A 13,480-nucleotide genomic window follows, 5' to 3' on the forward strand; every position below is an offset into this window, starting at 1 on the left:
AGAGCTGTTAACATGTATTTATGTTCAAGAATGTTTATTATTTATAAGCAAGGAAAAATGAAAGCAACCTAAATGTTCGACAAGGGAAAAGTTGAATAAATTATGATGTAGCCATTAGATATTTATGTTTTCAGTAAGTATTTATTAACATTAAAAAAATGCCCTAATTGTAGTAAGTGGGAAAAGTAGCATGTAAAATTGTATAAATAATATAATCCTGATGGTTATTTTTTCAGTCTGTTTGCATTAAAGAAAAAACAAAAAGACATATCAGAAATATGTCAAAATCATCACAGTAGCTATCTCTCTTTCTTTTTAAGATTTTATTTATTTATTTGGGAGAGAGAGAGAGAGAGATTGAGAGTAAGCACACAAAGGGAGAGGGAGAGGGAGAAGCAGACTCCCTGCTGAGCAGACAGCCCAGCGTGGGGCTCAGTCCAAGGACCCTGAGATCATGACCTGAACAGAAGGCAGATGTTTTTTTTTTATAAATTTATTTTTTATTGGTGTTCAATTTGCCAACATATAGAATAACACCCAGTGTTCATCCCGTCAAGTGCCGCCCTCAGTGCCCGTCACCCAGTCACCCCCACCTCCCGCCCACCTCCCCTTCCACCACCCCCCTAGTTCGTTTCCCAGAGTTAGCAGTCTTTACGTTCTGTCTCCCTTTCTGATATTTCTCACTCATTTTTTTCTCCTTTCCCCTTTATTCCCTTTCGCTATTTTTTATATTCCCCAAATGAATGAGACCATATAATGTCTGTCCTTCTCCAATTGACTTACTTCACTCAGCATAATACCCTCCAGTTCCATCCACGTAGAAGCAAATGGTGGGTATTTGTCGTTTCTAATGGCTAAGGAATATTCCATTGTATACATAAACCACATCTTCTTTATCCACTCATTTTTCGATGGACAACGAGGCTCCTTCCACAGTTTGGCTATTATGGACATTGCTGCTATAAACATCGGGGTGCAGGTATCCCGGCGTTTCACTGCATCTGTATCTTTGGGGTAAATCCCCAGCAGTGCAATTGCTGGGTCATAGGGCAGCTCTATTTTTAACTCTTTGAGGAACCTCCACAGTTTTCCAGAGTGGCTGCACCAGTTCACATTCCCACCAATGTGCAAGAGGGTTCCCCTTTCTCCACATCCTCTCCAACATTTGTGGTTTCCTGCTTTGTTAATTTTCCCCATTCCCACTGGTGTGAGGTGGGATCTCATTGTGGTTTTGATTTGTATTTCCCTGATGGCAAGTGATGCGGAGCATTTCCTCATGTGCTTGTTGGCCATGTCCATGTCAACAAAACTCAAAGACAACCTACAGAATGGGAGAAGATATTTGCAAATGACATATCAGATAAAGGGCTAGTTTCCAAGATCTATAAAGAACTTATTAAACTCAACAGCAAAGAAACAAACAATCCAATCATGAAATGGGCAAAAGACATGAACAGAAATCTCACAGAGGAAGACATAGACATGGCCAACAGAAGGCAGGTGTTTAACCCACTGAGCTACTCAGGTGCCCCATCGCTATCTGATTGATAGGATTAGGGTGATTTTTTTTCCTCTTGGCGTATTTCTGAAATTTTTTAAATAATGAAAAGAAAACATAAACTAGATTTGAACTCTCAACATTGGAATTAGTGTCTCAGGAATGAAATGATGCATCCCTATGTACATATAGATTCAGTGACCTAGCCATCTCTGTGGATCAGATCTGCCACCCACCTACATACCCACCCAGTCTGACATTTGCCACCACCATCCCCATCCGACTCCCAACCTCCCGAAGTATCCCAAATCTGACATAGCAGCATAACCTATGTTTTGCAGATATGACTCTAACATCCAGCTATTTGGAAGCACCAATGATTACCTTAATTTTTCACATGCCTTTCAGATATCTGGCATTGGGTAAATACAATCAACCTCACGTAGACATAGTTCCAGCTATTAAAAACCAAACACATTTGTGTTATCTCCTGCCCTTGAGGTGCCTGATACAAGGGAAGCATGATTGAGTACCTCACTGATAAGGCTGAACAAATATGTCTTTTGAAACGGGCTACAGGAAAAACCCAGGTTGGAGATGTGCCATACACATTAAAATCTAGCTAAATTTGGGTAGAATGTGGATCTCAATTTAGTGAACTGTGAATTCTAGAATGTTTGTTTAATAAAAGCCATTTTGTGACTTGCCAATCCAAATGGGCTTAAAGCACAATTTTATGAGTCTAAATCAAGGTAGCAAGCATATAATTGGCTCCTGCTCTTAGAAATAGGTAAGAATTATTTATAATGAGCATATCAGTCAAGTATGATTTAGTCCCTCTGATGTGTTTAAAACAACTTACTCAAAATAATAAAAAAGCAACTTATTCCCTTAAGTAGTGCAATGTTTAGCAATCTTATTTTTATTCTTAATTTGCTTACATCCACCTCTCCTCAAGGCAATCTCAAGCCAAAGCCTATCTAAAGCATCATAAATTTCAAACTGCTGAGCTAAATCAATAAGGTTTTATGGTACATCTTTAAAAAAAAAAAGAAGAAGAAGAAGAAGAAGAAGCATAACTTAACTAAATGTCGCCAGAGAAATGCACAGAAGTTACTTCTGCCATAGCTCCTTCGCTATGGATGGAGGAACCAAGCAGTTCTATTTTCATTCATGAGGAGAATCTCCTAACACCGGCCATATCATGGGACATGGACACCCCAAGCAAGAAGAAGCAGGAAAGCAGTTTTAGCTGCCCCTGAAAAAGTTTAGGGGCAGAAATTGCTAATACCAAGGAACATTCTATGGTGGATGGAAATATGTTATCTCTGCTCGGGTATCATTAATTTCATGGAAAAAATTTTATTGACATAATATTTGTTAAACGCCACCTTCACATTCTCTGCTTTATTCTTCTCCACTGCATATGTCACTGACATGCTCCATATCTAACTTTTTAAAAATAATTTTTATTGTTTGTCTCCCCCAGTTAGAATGCAAGCTTCATAAAGGCGTGAGTTTTTCTTTGGGATTTTGTTTCTCTTTTTGTTTGGTTTTGCTGTATACATTTAGAATGTAGCCAGCACAGGGGCCTGGGCTGACTCAGTCAGAAGAGTGGGCGACTCTTGATCTCAGGGTTGTGGGTTTGAGCCCCACATTGGGTGTAGAGATCACTACAACAAATAAATAAACAAAAATACATAAATAAACTTAAAAAAAAAGAATGTGCCAGCACATTGGAGATGCCTCAAAAGTAATTGTCAAATAAAACAAGCTCCTCATAATCGAAGAGGATATTCCTGAGATATCTAGGGTGAGGTGGCAAGAGCACTGGATTTGGAGTCCAAAGTAAGTAGCACTTTGCCTGGCTCAAAATAGACACTCAGTGACCATTTTTTGAGTGGAGATGGGTGGATGGATGTTATATGGGTAACTCCCCTTATCTGTGAAATGGGAATAATACTTCATTGTGGGAACAGCTGTGACATCTTAGTTACCTGATAACTCTTTTTTTCTCCTCCTGATGTAGAGCGAACAGGAACAAGGCAGCGAGAATCCTTGCCGGTAGAAGACAAAGAAAGAAATCATTTCATCTGCTGTGTAAATGAGAGGAGACAGGAATTTGGGTAGAAGTGTATGTTTTTATTCTGTCTTGTAGTGCTGCCAAGCCAAGACAGTGTTTGAGCAGAGAGGCAGGCAAGAGGCAGCCAAGTGGAGCAGGTGAGCGGCCCGCCAGCTTCCAACGAGACACGAGTGAAAAACAGCCTTCAGTTTCACTTCAGTGACCTCCTTGAGCTGAGAGGCATCCAACTGTCAGGCAAGGTGATGAAAACCCTCGGTAGACGCTCCAGATCTTAGTTCTGGTCATTAAGTCTCAAGGGTAATCCAGCCCCAGCTTGCTTGTTCCTAAATTTGTGCTTTTTGCTACAAGAGATAAAGCTTTCTGCTTTCTCATCCCCGTGGAACATTCATTTTTGCCCCGTGGGTGGCTTGCTCGGTGAAAGTGGACGTCTTTTGAGTGTAGCCCCCTCTGCTTCGGTGGGCAGACACGGGGAAGGAGGCTGTGTCCTGGGAAGCAGCTCGGGTGGAGGTGCAGAAGAAAACCACAGGCCCACAGTGGGATGAGAGAGGCACCCTCCCCCCCAAGAGTTGCAGGCAGCGTTGGGAAGATGTTCCAGGGTCCAGGTACATGGTTCCTCCTGAAGAAATCTAAAATGCCCATTGGTAGCCAATTGAGGTAACCCTGGTGCAGTAAAGTTTTCTTTGTGCTGTTGCTGCCTTGGGTTCAGGGGTCTCAGCATGTCCCAGAGCTGCTCCTAATGCTGTGCTGCGCCCAAGGAAATCACCTTGTCTTATGACCTCAGCCCTTCATGTGTTTACTGATTCAAGAGGCAAATTCTCATCCTACTGATAAAAGGCCCCAGGCTCCAGGGGTCCCCAGCCATTATTATTTTGAGAGTGAATTGCATCAACCTCTGAGGTCTGTAGGAGGCTAGATGCAGAGAACCTTTTTTTTTTTTTTTTTAAGATTTTATTTATTTATCCATGCAAGACACACAGAGGGAGGCAGAGGCACAGCAGAGGGAGAAGCAGGCTCCCTGCGGGGAGCCCGATATGGAACTCGATCCTAGGACCCTGGGATCATGACCTGAGCTAAAGGCAGACGCCCAACCGCTGAGCCATCCAGGTGCCCCTCTAGGGAATCTTTGCAACCAAACCTCCGAATCAGGAGTCAGGAAAACCCAAACATACCTGTCTCCCAGAGCTCTGCTAACATAAGCTCTTCTTTGTTAGAAAGTGATGTTCCTACCTCCGTCTGCAGGAAAGGCTAAGGCTGCACAGATGTCCCAAGACCTGGTCTGTGGGCCTTCATGGGCTGGATAATCAAAAAAAAAACAGTGAATAGAAGTGAACTGGAAATGGAGCATGCCAGAAGCTGTGCCATTTATCAGTGTCATTCAACCAGCATGGCCTTGGTGCCGGCCCCATGAGAGGTCTGGGAAAAAGTAATATGGGAAGTGTAAAGAAATAGGAGATTCTCCCCTCAATGTCCTTTTCATCCAGGCAGGGAGACAGCCCACATACACACCCGGCACACGGCAGGGACGGATGTCGATAAACATCTCAGGCAATGAGGACTGGAAGTGTTCAGGGCTGGATGAGCTTTCTAAGGGCTAGGTTGTCTGGGAAAGCTTGGAGAAGAGGTGCCAGCTACCCAGGGCCTCACAGGATGGCTTGGAGGGGGGAAGGGAGGAGCGGCAGGGTGGAGGGACGAGAGTCTGACACGGATGACATGAGGATGCTCATTTATCCGTCCTGTCCCAACCCGCATGACTTGGACAGTGCCCACACAGCTAGAGTTAGGTCTTCCAAGGCAACACTCCCCTTACACCATGAGCTAAACTTCTGACCAGCTTCATGAGGAATGATTATGACATTTCCAATCCTTCGCATAGTGTCTGTGTGATGGAGACAAAAATCATTTGTTGCCCAAGTTTTCCACTTCCCAAACCCCACCCACTACCACTACTGTTTCTTTTGGGGCTTCTTTCTTTAAGGTTTTATTTATTTATTCATGACACAGAGAGAGAGGCAGAGACATAGACAAAAGGTGAAGTAGGCTCCCTACAGGGAGCCTGATGGCGGGACTCGATCCCAGGACTCCGGAATCATGCCCTGAGCCAAAGGCACATGCTCAACCACTGAGCCACCCAGGCGCCCCTACTGTTTTCTTTTCTAAGCATCATGGATTCACAATTTCCCTCCTGTTTCATCACCACTACCTTCACCCCAGCGCCACAGCCTTCAGGGCTCCTTGTATCTGGATTACAGTGGCCCGTCCTGCTGCCCTGGCTGTTCTGTACAAGAACTCATTTGCTAAAAGTCCCGAAACTGTGCACCCCTCTGCCCTATTAACTCCATTCTTCAAAATGTATCATTGCCTAACTTTTCCCTTTGAGTTCTTCTATCATTTGTGCCATCCGTGTGCCTTGGGGGGCCTGCCAGGTGCCAGGGCTGTGCAACGGGTAACGAGCTTTCCTGCAAGGCCCTGCATGGAGCTTATGATCTACAAGGCTGTTTGCTTCTCCTTTAAATCCAGATTTTTTTTTTATTTATGTATGTATTTTGTCTCCTGGACGAGACATGCATACAGTACTCTCAGAGTGAATATCCGGTCACCGCCTCATATGGTAAAATAAATCCCCATTGACTGGGCCCTGGACACAAAATGACAGGTGCAGACAGAATGAGAAAGAAAATTGTTTCAGGTCAGAGGTTTTCAGATGGAGGGCCACATCCTGGGAGCCTCAGGGGGTGGGGACAGTTTGCCTGTGTGGCACAGGAAGACCCTTAGGTGTGCTCCCCACCCCCCAGCCCCCAGCCCAGGCAGTTCTGTGCAGTTTCCCCCCTCATTACTCTGAGCTTCCCAGTAAGATTTATTCGAACAGAATGTTCTGTGGCTGCAAAAGTTTGAAAACCACTAGTTGTCTCAAGTTTCTATATTTAGTCTGGAAGTCTTCCAGACTGGGAATTTTTTCCCCCAAAATTCTCTGTAAATCCTCTAGCTTTTATGTTTAATTAATGAGCTTTACTGATACCTGATACATGTTGGGTGTGTAATTAATGAGTAGTAATAACACAAGCATGATAAGTAATAAAATTTCGTAGACAGTGCAAATGTGCTAGAGGCTGAAAGCCCTCAAATAATTTTGCACACTATGCAATGGTGGGGGAGGGTGCATACGAAAAACACTAACAAAAACACATGGTGTCATTTGGGATTTTACTTAATATTTGCTAGGTTCCCACAATGTGCTGGGTAATGATCTCTTTTCTCCAATTCTCTTTAGCACCTTGGACCTATAGATTTTATATCTAAACTGTTATTATTTACATACCACCATTGTGACCATTGTGATTTTTTTTTTTTTACAATATCTGCAGGCCACTTTGTACTAGTAAATATTTTATTCATTTTGTATTTAGATAAATTTGTCTTAAAAGAAAACTTCACATCAGTAACCATAAATAGAAGACCAGAAACACTTAACACAAATAGAAGGTAACAGTAACAATAAATTCATGATGATGAAAATAATCAACTTTTTAAAATATAAAGTATACATAAGCTATAAACCGTAAAATATACTATGTCTTTGCTTCCCACACTTCACTTTACACCCTCTTATGCCCACACACCCACATCCCCCACTCCCTCTAAGTACTAACCTTGCTTAAGCTGGTTGACAACTAGGGATGCCTAGTGGCTCAGTCAGTTAAGCGTCTGCTTTTGGCTCAGGTCATGATCCCAGCATCCTGGGATGAGTCCAATGTTGGGCTCTCTGCTCAGCAGGGAGCCTGCTTCTCCCTCTCCCTCTGCAGCTCCCCTGCTTGTGTTCTCTTGCTTTCTATCAAGCAAATAAATAAAATCTTTGAATAGATGATAGATAGATAGATAGATAGATAGATAGACACTAGTTGACAAGTAAGACTTGATGAGGTATTAATCTCCTATTTTTTATATCGATATGAGACCAATTTTTCAAAACTCAAATATCAGAACTTCACTGGAACTTTAGACATAATGCAAGAAGATTGTACCATTTAATTTAAATCACATATGTTAGGTGATCTACTAATCACCTCCTCATAAACCAGGCCTCAGGTCTCCCCACAGATTTATATTTAGATTGCCCCAAAACATGGAAAATTTGCCTAAGAATATATCATAGCCTTTAGAATTTGACAGATATGGTCTTTTCAGATGGTGATGACCCTCTAGCAAAAGAAATACGGATCAACCACCTCATTAGCACACACTTTATTCTAATTGTACCAATAACGATATTTCCCCCACCCACCTGCCCACCTAGGAAAGAGGGAGGGGAAGTTAGCCATAGGGTCTGAATATTGAATCTACCTCACTTGATGACTTGTCATTGCATTTTCTCCTTCTCAATTTCCAGAACGTCTTCTCCCAGGAGACGTTAGGAGAGTTGTCATGGATCAGTTTCCCTGGGAGGCAGGTTCTGAGATGAGATTGTATGCAGGAGGGGTTTTGGAGAGTGGACTCAGGAACCATACCCATGGGGGCACAAGGGAATCAGGACTGGGCAGAAGGAGAGGGTAAGCCATGCTGCTGCCATAACAGAGGCCTCAGCCAGGCCCACAGGAGCTGGGACAGCCCTTCAGAGGCAGGAGTATTGGGTTTTTAAGCTCCCCACCCTGGCAAGTCATTGGATGCAAGATGCCTCCAGCAGAGGTCGTAACTTTGGGCAAGGCAGCACTCTGTGGCCAAAGGCAATTCTTGGGCAGGGATTCAGCTGTAAGCCACCAGCAGGCAGAGCTCCTGGCAGTGGGGGAATGACACCTCGGTCCTGGAGCAAGATCTGGACAGTGAATGAGAATGTGGGACTGCAGGGCAAGGCACTAGTGGGTTTACTCTTAACAAAACACTCTTGCTCCAGTGAGGAACTTCCTGGAAATCAGGCCTTGGCTTCTCCACCCGTGTCACAGTGATGAACCAGTGGGCCTGGTGGCTGAAAGAGAAGGTGAAAGGCAGGTAACATAGTATGTGTGTTTTGGGGGTGGGGGTTGGGGAGCAGAACACTCAAGGTAGACTTGCTCTTCCTCTGCATGCTTCGGCATTCATCCTTCCTCCACTGAAAAAGTGCTGGGCAGGAAACAAATGTGGCCTTGACACCTACTGGGGTATCAGTCTAGAGATACAGTGTTCAATTTCAAAGTTATTTGGTCAGAGCCAAGTTTCAAATTCTGAAGAAAGCTGACTTTCCAGAAGGCAAGGACATTTGGAGGCATGAGTTAGGGTGAACCTTCTAAGTGAAGACTCAGGAGTCTTTGCCCACAGTTAGCCAAGCATTGGCTCAGTTGTTTTCTTTCCCTACACCTGGGAAAAAGGTTAAGTGGAGCTGGGACTTCTGGAGCCCGAGCCTGCAAAGCAAACCTGAAGAAGAGTAGCCCATGCCACAGATTTCCTCCTTGGTCTGCTTCCCGTTCCCCCACCCCCACCCTGAGTCAGACCACACAGGTGAGTAATAAAGCCAAAGGCTGTAACCAGTCACCTTGCCTTTAATCCCTTTATTTCTGGGAAACATAGTAGACCCTGGAGCATTTCTCCTTCATCTCAGGTAGGGAGAAGCCCACCATAATTTTTGGTTTGGTAATGGCAGCCTCAAGCATGCAATCTTTCCATAACAATGGGTCTTGGGCCTGGAACACTTCCTCACCTGGAGATAAGGAGCCCACACAGCCTGTACCTGGCTTATCACCTCGTGGGGGCAGAAGGAGAGGGTATCCTTCCCTGTTTCAGGCTCAGTGAGTATCTCTTTGTTCAGCTGAACCATCACTCCCTCAATGACCACCAAATGTCAATATTTCTGACTACACAGGAAGAGGCTCAGGGGCCTTCTGCTGTAGCATGAGGGACTGAAGTACTCTACTGGAGCCAATTTTGCTCGGTCTCTTCTCTCTAGATATGAGCAGAAGGGTTGTCCCATCCACTATTGCACTGGAGTGTTTTCCTTGGTGAAGTGTTTGGACTTCTATCCTGATGGTTGGCATTGTGATGGTCTCTGCTATTCCATGGAGCTAGAGTCCTCCCCTGGCACTGGGAACCAGTACACCATGTTCTGCTGGACATTTTGTAGTACTTGGTCTCAGGGGGATAACATGGTGATAGTTCACGTTGGATTCCAGTACAAATAGCAGGTAGAGCCCTTGTCTTCAATATGGTTGACCGAAGTTAATTGCCATGAGGGCTATTTAAACTGGGATTTCTCCAAATGGAACCTGAAGTCCTAACAGTGTCCAGAAGAAGGTCCCACAAAGGCACCTGATAACCTTTAGTGATGGTGGCAGATCAGGCCACGTGACTGGAGTGAGCCACCCACCTCCTATTGATATGTTCCATCCTAAATGTTAGAATGTGCTCTCACTTCTGAAAGCAAGATCATCTTTTTGTGTAAAGGGGAAGAAGGAGGTGTTTGGTTTAGAGCACAGATGGGTGAACCCTTCATAGCCCTCCAAGAAGGAAATTGAGTAATGCTGCTCTAAGGGCACAAGGAACAACATGGGTCTCTCATTTTAACTGGATGTTTGACTGGCTTCTTCAGTGGGTCATGAAAGCTCTCCCTAACTCCAGGGCCAGAGTGACAAGTGTTAGTTTAGCTTGCCCCGTGGTTATGGAGCTGAACATTTACAATGTGCCAGGCATTAAGCCGGGTCTCTGTATGTGTCCTCTCATTCGATTCTTATACACACTCCCTGAGGTCGGTTAGATTATTCTGTTTTTCTTAGAGAAAGATCAGAGAAAGCATGGAATTTACCATGGACCCACAGACACACGCCTACTAAAAGGCAAAACCCCGTCTGCCTGGGTCCCAATCACTACTGTTGACAGTAAAACCTCCCCAGTTCTCCACTGTCACCCTGGTGCCACCCTGCAGTTGTGCTTTCACATAAAGGATATACTTAATGGCAGCTTTTGTTGTGCCCAGACTCTTATTTGTCAGGTGCCTAGCTTAGGTTCCCTCGGCTCTAATGGTTGGCCTTTAGGGGCACCTGGGTGGCTTAGTCCATTAAGCATCTGCCTTCAGGTCAGGTCATGATCCCAGAGTCCTGGGATTGAGCCCAACATTGAGCTCTCTGCTCAGCAGGGAGTCTGCTTCTCCCTCTGCCTCTGTCCCTCCCCTCCCCACCCGCCTTGTGTGACATTCTCTCTCTCTCTCTAAAAAAATAAATAAATAAAAATCTAAAAATAATATCAAATAAAATAATGGTTGGCCTCTAGCACAGAGGCTTCCCTGCATCTTTTCAACCTTCCCAGCCACCCACCGCAATGCCATGAGCACAATAAGGACCCAGCAAATGTTGCCAACTGACTGGCTGATGTACAAGCGAGGCCGCAAGATAAATCAGCCAAGGAGAGAGCCGGCCCATATTTTCACAAACTGGCATTGTGTCATTTCACATAAAATGCTTGTAGAGACCCTGTTTGGTTCTCTGGACCCAAACCTCCTTTATTTGCTCTGAAAATCGGGATCACCATTTGCTTGGATTATGCTGATCATTTATTTAAAAAAAAAAAAATTTAACCCAAGGAGAAAACACAACCAGTAATTAAGCCCATGTCTGTAATTAATTCCTATAACGGGTATAACTCCTCTCCCTCCTGGTGAAGTCACGCCAGCCCACGTAGACCCGGGTACGAGTGGTCCTACCTGTTTATGTACGGCTTGTCCTTCTCCATATTTCACAGATGATAGGATACGGCTCTGCATCTCTTCATGTTAATTCTATTTGAAATACTCCCCACCAACATCTTAGGCCTCTGCCATCTAATAAGTGCAGCCAATTTATCGATAGTAAATCTAGGACAAGACAGACTCACATTGATGTGGGCCACAGGGCATTTAAATTAAACAGGAACTCTCCAGCCATCTGTGTTTTAACTTTTTTATGCCTTGATAATAAGCCCTGTTTAGAATAATTTGCTGTGGAAACTGGGACTTGGTGACTGTCAGAGAAAGGCCGGGTATAAACAACCCAAGCAGGCCCCTGAATTTGCGAGAATGTCAGGCGAATTTAGACTCATCATAAAAGAATTCTCGGCGACTGTATTTCAATATGACACTTTTATGGTTTTTTATTTTCTAGTCCATTGCGGCCCCAGAGCCCTGGCATGATTTATATAGCCTGGCAGTGCATAATCTTTTGTATAAGATATACAGGCCTCCGGAGGTTTAATTTCTTTCCTCACCGCCACTGACAGCATTTGTGCTTCCCTTCTCTTCTATTTTCATTTCTAATGAGATATTGGACTTTGCTCAGTGAGAGGTGATATTTCCACATTTGCAGCCTGACAGGCTAAATCACCCGATCTCAGTGGTGAGGATACAAACCCATTTAAACTGTGTCAAAATATTCATGGAGCCCCATTGATTTGGGCAACGGTTATTAGGGAGCTATTTGGAAAGTTCAGGTTTAATTTTTGGAGCTTTCTGCTGCAAAATCACTCAGTTACATCACAGAGAAAATGGTATCAAAAGGATAAAGGAGAGCTAGGGGCGTGGTGCCTCGCATTTATTCTGTTGGGTTTATTTTTAGCACGGAGATGACCTTTGTTAAAAAACAACAACAATGAAAAAGCCCCACAATGGTGCATGGGTTAAATGTGCAGCGTGAAGCAAAGGAAATTCTTCCGATTGCATATAAATGAATAATATGTCAAGCTATTGAAATGTTTTGTAAAAAAGCAACAGTGAACACAACTGACATAGGAGATTAATGCTTTGCATTGCTACACTGACTTTTACCTCTGCCTTTGGTCTTCAATCTAGCCGAAACTATAGCGACAGGGGTTTGGCTTCTAAGTGGGATGGGTTCAAATAGCCAGTATTCACTTAGTATTCACAAGTGTCACAGAGGAAAATTTCCGTGAACAGGAGAGGTGAACGTGGCTGCCCCTCTGAGGGGCTGTGGGGATAGAAATGCAACAAATGGCCGGATGAGGGAACTTAGGAGCTCCTAGCAGATCTCAGGAAACGCACATGCTTGAAGGGACCCTTGAAATGAGGCCACTGTAACAAAATGCTGCAATGTCCTTGGACACTACAAAAGATCAAAGTCCTTTGATGGGACCAAGCACATTTGACCTTTAGATGGTAAGGTCATTTGCAATAGTTGCTTGATTTATGACCTGGGACTTTATATGAAGTTTATATTTACTAGGGTTCCTGAGTTCACAAGGACCTCATTAAATGGCACACACAACATTTGTACACACACAGGCGGAAATCGCTTTGGCGATTTGTGGGCAATAAAGGGCTTCCTCGAACACTTTACAATAAGTGGACATTAACGCGTGCTAGCTAAACGGCAGCAGAATTCCTATGGGATGGCATATTACCTTCACCTTCAGACCAAGTGAGCTGTTTGTGAGACATGTTACTGCAGCCTGTATCGCAGGACTCACTGCAGGATTAACAAATGCACTGCAATTAGACCAGGTGGTGAGAAGCGGCCACCCATTCCAATGGTGGGCTACTCACACACCAACGCTTTCTGGCCTTGTACAAAAACTGGTGTCTGGAGGCTTGCAGCATCTTGCAACACAACTTGAGGATGTCTCAGAACCTGAGACCCATGATGTCCCCAGAGACGACCACTGTGTGAATTCTCTGCTAACCGGGCGCCCTTGGGTATGGAAACATACTAAAACATGGTGAGAAATTCAGGACAGATATCAGTTAGGAATTCCTGGAAGTAAAAATTGTGAAACAGTAGAAGAAGCCACTTGAGGCATGTTCTGGAACGTCCCTCCCTAGGGCACGTTAAGCTTGAGCTTGGCATGCAACAGGCTTCCTCGTGACCTCCTCCTCCTCTGAGGCCTGAGGACTTGGCCTGTGTGAAAGAAGCAGGCAAATTCCTAACCCAGAGCAGCAGAGCTCTATAGCATCCTCT

At 44.3% G+C, this 13,480-nt stretch overlaps 1 long non-coding RNA gene across 1 annotated transcript; it reads right to left on the reverse strand.

Moving 5' to 3' along the window:
* Window positions 1-632: 632 nt before the first annotated feature.
* On the reverse strand, window positions 633-11,547 carry LOC140609471 (uncharacterized). The gene is made up of 5 exons (XR_012011296.1): window positions 11,239-11,547; window positions 7,920-8,538; window positions 7,229-7,407; window positions 3,496-4,874; window positions 633-1,321 (listed from the first exon to the last, which is right to left on the reverse strand). It is a non-coding gene; the product is annotated as an uncharacterized lncRNA (long non-coding RNA).
* Window positions 11,548-13,480: the final 1,933 nt, after the last annotated feature.

The sequence above is a fragment of the Canis lupus genome, chromosome 18 (genome assembly GCF_048164855.1).
Source record: "Canis lupus baileyi chromosome 18, mCanLup2.hap1, whole genome shotgun sequence".
In the NCBI taxonomy this organism is placed as follows: domain Eukaryota; kingdom Metazoa; phylum Chordata; class Mammalia; order Carnivora; family Canidae; genus Canis; species Canis lupus.